The sequence below is a fragment of the Parasteatoda tepidariorum genome, chromosome 5 (genome assembly GCF_043381705.1).
Source record: "Parasteatoda tepidariorum isolate YZ-2023 chromosome 5, CAS_Ptep_4.0, whole genome shotgun sequence".
NCBI lineage: Eukaryota > Metazoa > Arthropoda > Arachnida > Araneae > Theridiidae > Parasteatoda > Parasteatoda tepidariorum.
The window spans coordinates 39,997,416-40,006,752 of NC_092208.1; the positions used below are offsets into that span (position 1 = coordinate 39,997,416).

Here is a 9,337-nt window from a genome sequence, read left to right on the forward strand (position 1 = left end):
GCGAAGTCGAGCACTTTACGGTAGCACAGTTTAACGAGGACCAATACCGCACACCCTCGGTCCCTACGCAGACTGATCCAAGTGGTCACCCACCCGCACACTGACCGCAGCCAGTGATGCTTGACTTCGGTGATCTGCTGGGAACCGTGTCTTAACGATCAGTCCACTGCGGGACACGAATTTATTGAAAGCAAGACGGAAAATAAGAAAAAAAAGCACGCACGTCTTTCATGCATGCAATCGATTAGCTCGCGCAAACAAAGAAACACAGTTTGAATGCGTCGTAATTTAAGTACTACTACTACTGGAGTATAATTTAATGGTTATTCAGTTGGACAGAAATAATCAGACAATAGCGCACTAAAAAAAGTTAATAAAAGTAACAAATTAAAAATTTCGAAATCTTGATTCCCAGATTATAATTCTAGAATTTCTAATACATTTTGATAAATTCCATTTAATGTTTGTTTTGTGTTAGGAGGTATGTCATTGCTTTTTTCTGATGGATTGTTGAGTAGCAGACACAATTTTTTTTCTTCCTTTTTTAGTGTCCTCGTAATTATAAGTAAATAATTACGAAATCATAATATGAAATTTTTAGATATATTTATTTTTATGAGTCTAACAATTATGAATGTAATGTTAGGAGAGAGATTTTAAAAAAATAATAATGAATCTTGCAGTTATTCAAAAAAAGTTATAACCAAAGCTTTCAAACTTTGTATTAAGGAAAAAGTTTTAATGCTATAATGTGCTTGGTTCCTTTCTAAATAACATCAGCTTTAAATACATTTTTTTTTTAATATCAAGAACTAAGCAAAACGTTAATGTAGCGTAATATCTACATATACTAGCTTGCATAGATGAGCTTTTCTAGAAAATAGCAATTTTTAAAATATCTACTATTAAAAGCCAGTAGTTACGTGTAAATGTTTAATGTTCCCTTTAAAATCGTGGTACTTTTTCATTTCGCCGACGCAAAGGGAAAGTCGCCAGTGACGGATGTAAATTCTACTAGTTTTTTATGTAGTTCCTAATTTTATCAGAAAATAAAAAAAATAAGCAGAATTTACTTGAAGCCAGTGAAATGGAAAAATACCGAAATTTTTTGTTAAAATAACCCATTCATACACATAACTTTATTTCATATATATATTATAAAAAATTTTATATTATAAATTTTTTTTTTCTAAAATGTAATGAAAATTCTATTTTTATAGGAACTCAGTATAGTAGCATGTTATATTTGACTGTTTATATATATATATATGTATGTGTGTGTATGTATGTATATCAGGGAAAGAGAGCATTAAAAAGAAAGAATAAGAAATTGCTTTGTTTGATTATGTTTTGAAGCCATTTACTAAATGTTATATCACATTAAACTTTTAAATAGTAAAAATTGTATAAATCTGGCTTTTTTTGCATTGAATAAAATAGGAATACTTTCTTTTTGAATAAAAGATACCTCTTCAAGATATGAAAAATTATGACTAATATTTAATGAAAAAAATATGAATATTTATATGAAAAAAATATGAATATTTTTCTGAGAATAATTAAAGCAGAATTAATCTGGGTCCCAGTTGTCTACATTATACTTGAAGCATGAACTTGATAATTGATAAATAATCTTTCTTGCCAGAAAATAATCACTTCTCATTAAATATTCAATTTTGAAATAATTGATAAAGATTAATAATCATAAAGTTACTTAACCTATTAACTTCTGCACTGCCTTAGATAATTTGTGTAATAATTTCATTCCAAAACACAATTTCAGGATTCTAAAAACTTTTGGAAAAGAAGTAGAATAGGTTGGTTTATACTGGTTGTTAATGCATTTTGTTGTATTGAAGAAAAATTAGTATTTCAGAACCTGAATTTTTTTGTTCAGATTTTTTATACTTTTACTATCTTGCCTTTAGTTATAGAAATTTCAAAATAAGTAGAGTTCAAAGCTTCAGAAAAAATTTTCTTATAATTAAGTTAATAAACTTAAAATATGTGTGTATCTATAAGTGCTTTATGTTTCTCAAAACAAAAATAATTTTAGAATTTGCTTGGAAAACCTAACCAAACCTGCAAAGAAAAAAAAAACATTTCATCTTTCTTTTTTCTTTATTTCAGCTGTGATTTGAAATTCTAAAATATTGAAAATTTATCCCAATTATGAAAATATAAATAATTTTAGAATTTGCTATAGCTAATTTGCTTGGAAAACTAACAGGGTTTGTTGATTTAAATCAGCTTGATTTAAATCAACTCATTTTTTTTTATATATATATTGATTTAAAAAGCAATGCTTTAAATTAATTGTACTTTTATTATTAAATTATATTATATTATATTTTTATTAAATTATTACACATTAATTTCAAATCACAGAATGAAACTGATTATGTTATTAAATTTAATAACCCAGAATTAGAATTGTGCTATCTCTTTTATCAATAAGTATTTTTTTCTCATATGTTTACAGTATCTTTGACATTATCAGATTTTCTATAAAGAAATTTTCTGGAAAAAGATTCCAATGAGTATTTAGATTTTTTTTAAAAATTTTTTTAGTTTAACATATCTATTTTGATAAAGGATTAAAAATGAAATTCTCTATTTCATCTTGTCTTTAAATTTCAATCATGCATTTGTTTCAAAATGGTTGCTGCTATGCATTCAAAGCATTCATTAGAATGAAAAATTGTTTTTAGGTAGTTAAAGCTCCTAAAATATTGTTATAATATAGTTTTAAGATTAATTTTATTTTGATTAAACATTTATAAAGTTTTTTTAATCATAAATCAAAGTTCTTTCAGTATATTTAAATAAAAATCAAAACAATCCAATTTAATTCAAAAAAATCCAATTTAAAAAAAAAAAATCTGATTTTTTTTTTAAAAATCAGGAACCTTGGAAACTAACCAAACCAAAGAAGGGGGAAAAAATCTTAAATTTTACCTTCAATTATTACAATTGCATTTACTACCTTTTTTAGAACAAAATTTTTATTTTATTATTATTAATGTAATTATTTTTATTTCAGCTGTGATTTGAAATTCAAAAATGTTGAGAAGATTTATCCCAGTCATGAAGAATAAAACACTTTTGTTCAGTTACCTGTTGCCTTCTAGCATTCGATCAGTTCAAACGACTACTAATAGCACTGATACTTGTTCAAGTACCCGAATGGTAGACATTTCTTCACTTACATCAAAGAAGACTCATAAAATTTCAGTAAACAATTTAGTCATGAATTCCCGAAATATAAAGGAACCTTTAAAAAAAGTTAGAAAACTTAATCATAAACTGTTTTCTCCAGAAAAGCCAACTGAATGTTGTAATAATCAATGTGAATGTTGTGTATGGTTGTTGTATGTAAAGGAAATTGTAATATTTTATGATGGGGACAAAGATAAAATTGAAGAAGCTTTAAATTGCATTCCGAATACAGAAACTCAAAACTACGTTAGGGAAAACTATGAATCTTTCATTTAAGCAAAGTAGTTTATGAAAAACTTGCTCATTATTATAAGTCAAAAAGTAGCTGCATTTTGTTGAACTGTTATGTTCAATATTATTTTAAAAATAAAGTTTGTTGCATTTGAATTTTAAAAAAATCGCAGAATTTAAAGAGTGAATCTGCAGTACTACCTTTACAAAGAAATTTGTCAACACAGTCTGACAGAGTTTAATACAGATTGCAAAACTAAAAATTCAGATTAATTTTAAGTACATGATGTGAAATTTGCAAATAGCACAGGGAAACCTTTCCAGATCGGCTACTATCTGTTCCACACTAAAATGGTCATTGGGAAGTTGGTCGTTCTTAAGGTTACTTTCATTGGCTTCAAAATTGTTATTGAAGATACATGATTTTTCCCAAACTGTTTTAATTTTAGTCAGTGTCATCTACTTAGTGTGGAAATGCCACTTCTGCTGGCGTCATGAAAAGACAGATTGATGTATAAAATTAGGCATCTGGAAAAATGATCCCAACTGATATAATTATGTGTAAAAACAAATTTACCAGTTGTTAATGAACTTACTTATTACTTGTTATTAATTATTAATGAATTACTTATTTTAAATAAACAATTATGGAAGCTCCATACCGCCTATACTTCCTTGTTACTGTTTCCAGTGTATTTTAAAACCATTTGGCTCACAGCATGATCATTGTGTTTTGAGATTCTTGCAAACGTGGTATTTGATTACTTATTACTTGTGTTTGCAATGCTAAAGGTGCTAACACTGACGTAAGATGGTGCACAGCTTGCAACAAGAACAAACAGTAATAAACAAATGGAAAGAGGCCAAATCAGGACTGCCAAAAAATTGAGTTATTCAAAATCTAGCAACCATGTCACCTTTTTTAACAATATATCTATAAATAACTAAAACAAATTTTCACTTCAAACTCACCAGAATTACTTAACAATAATTTNTAAATAAATGGAAAGAGGCCAAATCAGGACTGCCAAAAAATGGAGTTGTTGAAAATCTAGCAACCATGTCACCTTTTTTAACAATATATCTATAAATAACTAAAACAAATTTTCACTTCAAACTCACCAGAATTACTTAACATTAATTTCTTTTGAAATACGGCAGATTTGAGCTCAGAAATTATCTAATTTACTTATTTTATCGTAAACAAAACTATCTGTTTGAAAATATTGCCTCGCAGAATAAGCTATAGTAAGCAGTTGCAAACTTTCTAACCGGAACTAGAGATGGTATTGAGCTCGAGATTGTTATTGTTTACATTTATATTGAAAACATCATCCATATTTTTTGTTAAAATTTGCATTTAATTTCATATCATAAAAATTAGTTAGCTTTAAAAGATGAGATGAGTTTGAGATGCTTGTTTTTTCAAAAATAACTTTTATTTCTATTTTAACTTTCAACTTTAAAAGTACACCATTGATAGCATCATCTTTAGTGCACTTGGACTGCAACACGAGGCTATAACATGCTCTAAATATGAGCCTCACACAAATAATTTGATCTACTTATTTTTTTAAAAAATTTTGTTTTGATATTTTTTCGTGTTTCCTTATTTGACTGTTTCCGCATTTGGTGCAGATGTTTGTCTGGTCACTAGGAGAGGTTGTAATGGTCTCTCCTAAAGGTTTTCTTCAACGCAACGGAAAAAGTTCTGTGCTTCTCTATTGTGGTTGTAAATAGAGGTGGTCTTTCCTGGAAGTTTCACTGTATCTTTAAAAATTATACATATAAACTTTATAATGTTTAAATTTAAGTTGAGTTTTATACAATGACATTCATAAGTTACAATAAATCCTTATACAGTTCAGTCTGTAATCAATTAACTGTAGAAAAAAATTCTTTATTTTTTGTTCCTTTCCCTGTTCTCTCATTTTAGATTTTTATTTGAAATAAGTTTGGAGAATGGATTTGCAAAAGGAGTCTTAAATGAAATAATCTACAGATGCTGGAAGATTTCTGCTACTGGGTTAAAGATTAAATTGAAATGATATATTTAAGCTTGTACAAAGTCAAATAAATCATATTTAACTATTAAAATGGTGCACCCTCTTTGAGAAAATTAATTAAAAGGGTTTCCTCTTTTAAAGAAGTGCCTTGGGTCAAGTTTACAGTTATGAAGAATTTCCTGCTGTGGAGTGCAATTGCACTAAATTATGTAACCAGACAATGTCAACTCTGTTCCTAATTCTGGATTGGTCACTTTATTTATATGGAATGATTTTGCTTTAATATATTTAAATTAAAACTATCTAATTTATTATTTGCTGAAGTAAATATAAAGTGAAATGATTACTGTGTATTATGTTCAGAAGTTAAAAAGTAAAGTAGATTTATGTGGTGTATTTGTATGAATAGAGTTCAATTATATGCTGCCTATTTGTCATGAATTCTTTTCTTAATTTATTATTTTTAAACACTAGATTAAAAACCATTTTTTGTAATTAATTAAATAATTAAGATAGTTTATTCTGATAAACGTTAAACTACCTATGACGGAATTTTTTTGTAGAAAAACTAATGAAATATTTACATTTTAATTCATAGGTAAGAGCACAAAATTATTTTTATTTAAAAGAAAATATTTACCTGTTATAAAAACTAATTTCTCATTATTTATTAATAGAATTGTATGTGTTACTAAAAAAAAAAAAAAAAATTCTCTCAGCTGCTTCAACCTTTGAGTACTAGTTCTTACATTATCTGAACTTTAAACTACAGATTTCCTGGTTTGAAAAAGTTCCTGTCAGAACTGTTTAGAGTTAATGCTCAAATGGTTAGTAATTGAAATGTTAAAAACCACATAGCAAAGCACATCAAATCAATGATTTTAGTTTTGAGATAAAGATGAACAATTCAAATATTATTGTCCTTTATGAAATTTACCACTCCAAAGATTGTAATTTTTTGGACAAGAAAATATTATCTTGAATCAATGCGATGATATGTGACACTTCTAATGATTTTATGTGATGATTATTCACATGATGTGAATTATTCAAGTAATGAGTGCCTTTATGTTACATCTTTCCTCGACTGGATATCTTCCCTTCATGTACTTGAAAAAGGTGTTCTTTTATGAGAACCGTATCTGTTTTACAAGTTCAAAATTTTAGGTAAAAACGTAACCTGTGTGCAATTTTTATTTATTTATATATATTCAATATTGGAGTGCATATCTTGTAGATGTTGCATTTTTATTGCCTCTTATAAAAAAAAATATTGTTATACTATGATATTCAATGTATACAAAATATTTAGGTGGTCAAATTATTCAAATACCAAGGAAAAGAACAACTTTTATCACTACCTTTCTTTTTTAGTCTGTGTTCTTATGATGAAAAAGTTATTTACCATTAAATTATTAAAAGGTTTAGTGTGATTTATACTTTGTAATAATTGTTATTTTATTACTTGTTATTGAAATCTCATTAAAAAAATATTTTTTATATATTTGCTTGAATTTTTTATTAGTTATTTTATAAATGTGTCATAAACAAAAATAAATTCAAGTTTTATTATTTCAGTATTAAAATTCTAATCCATCTGACCTTTGTAAGTGGAATGCATTATTCTTTACTTTTAATTGTTCTCACTTTAATGCTATATAGAAAAGAAAGGTGTTTAACCCAATTTTGAGATTTGATTCTTATACTAAACTGATATTTTCTAAATTGTGAGTAAACTAAATTGTGATTGTAAATAAATGTAGCAAATTATACTCTCCTCTTAGGAATACTATTTTACACTATCTTTAACGTGCTAGTGTGTCTGCAAATGCTGAACTAAACATAACTATTATCCATATCAAATTTAGTATACAGATCCTCAACAACATGGCTAAAGTCACTTGTGACTTAATAACTTTCTCAGACCATCTTATCACAGCAAAACAATCCTATATAATATTAAAGTCCTATTGGAATTAAAAAAGCATATGCTTTCTTCTTATTTGTTAAGAGTAAAATTACGATTCAAGGAAGTGTCTTAAGTGAATTTTTAATAATTAATGCTCTAATTAAAAAAGTTCCATATGAGTTTATTTCAAGTTCATTTTTAGTTTCTTTCATTAGATTAGCACAAGTGCTAATTGCAAAATTATCTATTAGCTCAATTGCAAAATTATTTTCTACACTCTTTAAATTTAACAGTACTCAAGATCTACATGTAATATTCAATTGGAGGAAGGGGCACATAGTTTTTCAATAATTTTTTCGTAAATTTTGCTTTTTTTTTGTTGATTGTTAAATTTGTTTATTTCTATTTATGCTCTTTTAAAATTGGGTAAAAAGTGAAAGGCTTGTGAGTTGTAACGTTTCTAACTGCTTCTTTTTTTAAATATTATTTAGCATTATATTAAGAGTTGGAAAAACCTTTAAAGTGGTTACTTATAGTTTAGAGAATTTTAAACTAAATTCAGTTAGAAACATAAGTTTCTTCATAAAAAAATTACATAAAATATTGGAATTTTAAGCTCTTCACCACTGAAAAATTTTATATTCAAGTACAATCTTAATTATTTCACATGGCAGTTTAACAATAGAAATCAATATCAAGAGTAGTAAATCAGAATCTTCTCTTTTAAAAATGCCATTTTGATAGCAATGATATTGATGAGTAAACAATTTTTACTTAGGTATTAAGAGATTATTATGTTCTAAAGCAAACCCTGTGCTAGCCTTAATAAATCTAGCCTATCAGATACAATTTGTTTTCTTTGCTACATCATTTAACTGTGAAAATATCTAATGGCATTAAAATCTTAAACTAAAGCATTAGAGTCATGGTGGCTAAGTGGATAAAGCACTCGCCTCATAATGAGGTGACCTGGGTTCAATTCCCAGTAATAGCTGGTCTATAAGAATTCTGCACCGACTGCAGTACTGATGTAAAATATCCTCAGTGGTTGACGGATCATAGGTTAGAATCCCCTGCTGTCAGGCTAACTGTGGGAGTTTTTCCTCTCCATGTAAGGCAAATGCGGGAAGTTCCATCAAAAAAGTTGACCATGAAGGCAAATCTCTCCAAATACTTGATCCAAAGGCTGGGATAGCCTGGTTGGCAGGGCACTGGCCATGAGTTCGTGGGTTCAATCCCAGCCAGCCGAAGACTCCTCATGTAGTAAATGGTGACTGATGCATGTTAAATCTGTCGAGTCGCAAAGTCCTCCATGTTCCCATAACAAATTAATACCTCTGGGGGTACTGATCCAGAAGTTTCTTTGTCTTCTGGATTGGTTCAAAATTACAAGGCTACGGAGTTGAACATTGGTAGTCGAAAATCCAAAATTGGGTCGGTTGTTCTACGACGGATATAAAAATAAAATACTTGATCCAGGAGTTCTCTTGTCTACTGGATTGGGTTAAAAATTACAAGGCTTTGGAGTTGAACATTGGTAATCGTAAACTCAAAATTTGGATAGGCTGTTCAACGACACATTTTAATATGAACAAAGGCATTTAAATTTCAGTATTGTTAAATGTTTCAGAATTGCTTTTGAAATTATAACCATTTCTTTAGGTAATTAAAAGATGAAATATTTGGTCTTTAGAAGAATTATTTCATGTGATTAAAAAAGAAATATATTTACATGACTAAACAGAACATTTACAATTCATTCTATTTTATTACAAGGAGTTGCTCAGGAAATCCATTTTATTTTATTCAATCAGTTCAGACACTGAAGATCAAAATACACAGATTAGAAAATTGAGTTGTTTCAGGTCTTAACATACAAAATGTTTCATGTGATAGAGGCAAGGATTTCAAGGAAGGCTTGTTAAAAGGTACATTTTGTTTCTCTTCAGTTTTTCAAACGTAAAAACTGGTC

At 27.9% G+C, this 9,337-nt stretch overlaps 1 long non-coding RNA gene across 1 annotated transcript; it reads left to right on the forward strand.

The window, feature by feature from the left end:
• The first annotated feature begins 185 nt into the window (after positions 1-185).
• Positions 186-4,188, forward strand: LOC122269516 (uncharacterized). Its single transcript, XR_006225241.2, has 2 exons — positions 186-481; positions 3,044-4,188. It is a non-coding gene; the product is annotated as an uncharacterized lncRNA (long non-coding RNA).
• Positions 4,189-9,337: the final 5,149 nt, after the last annotated feature.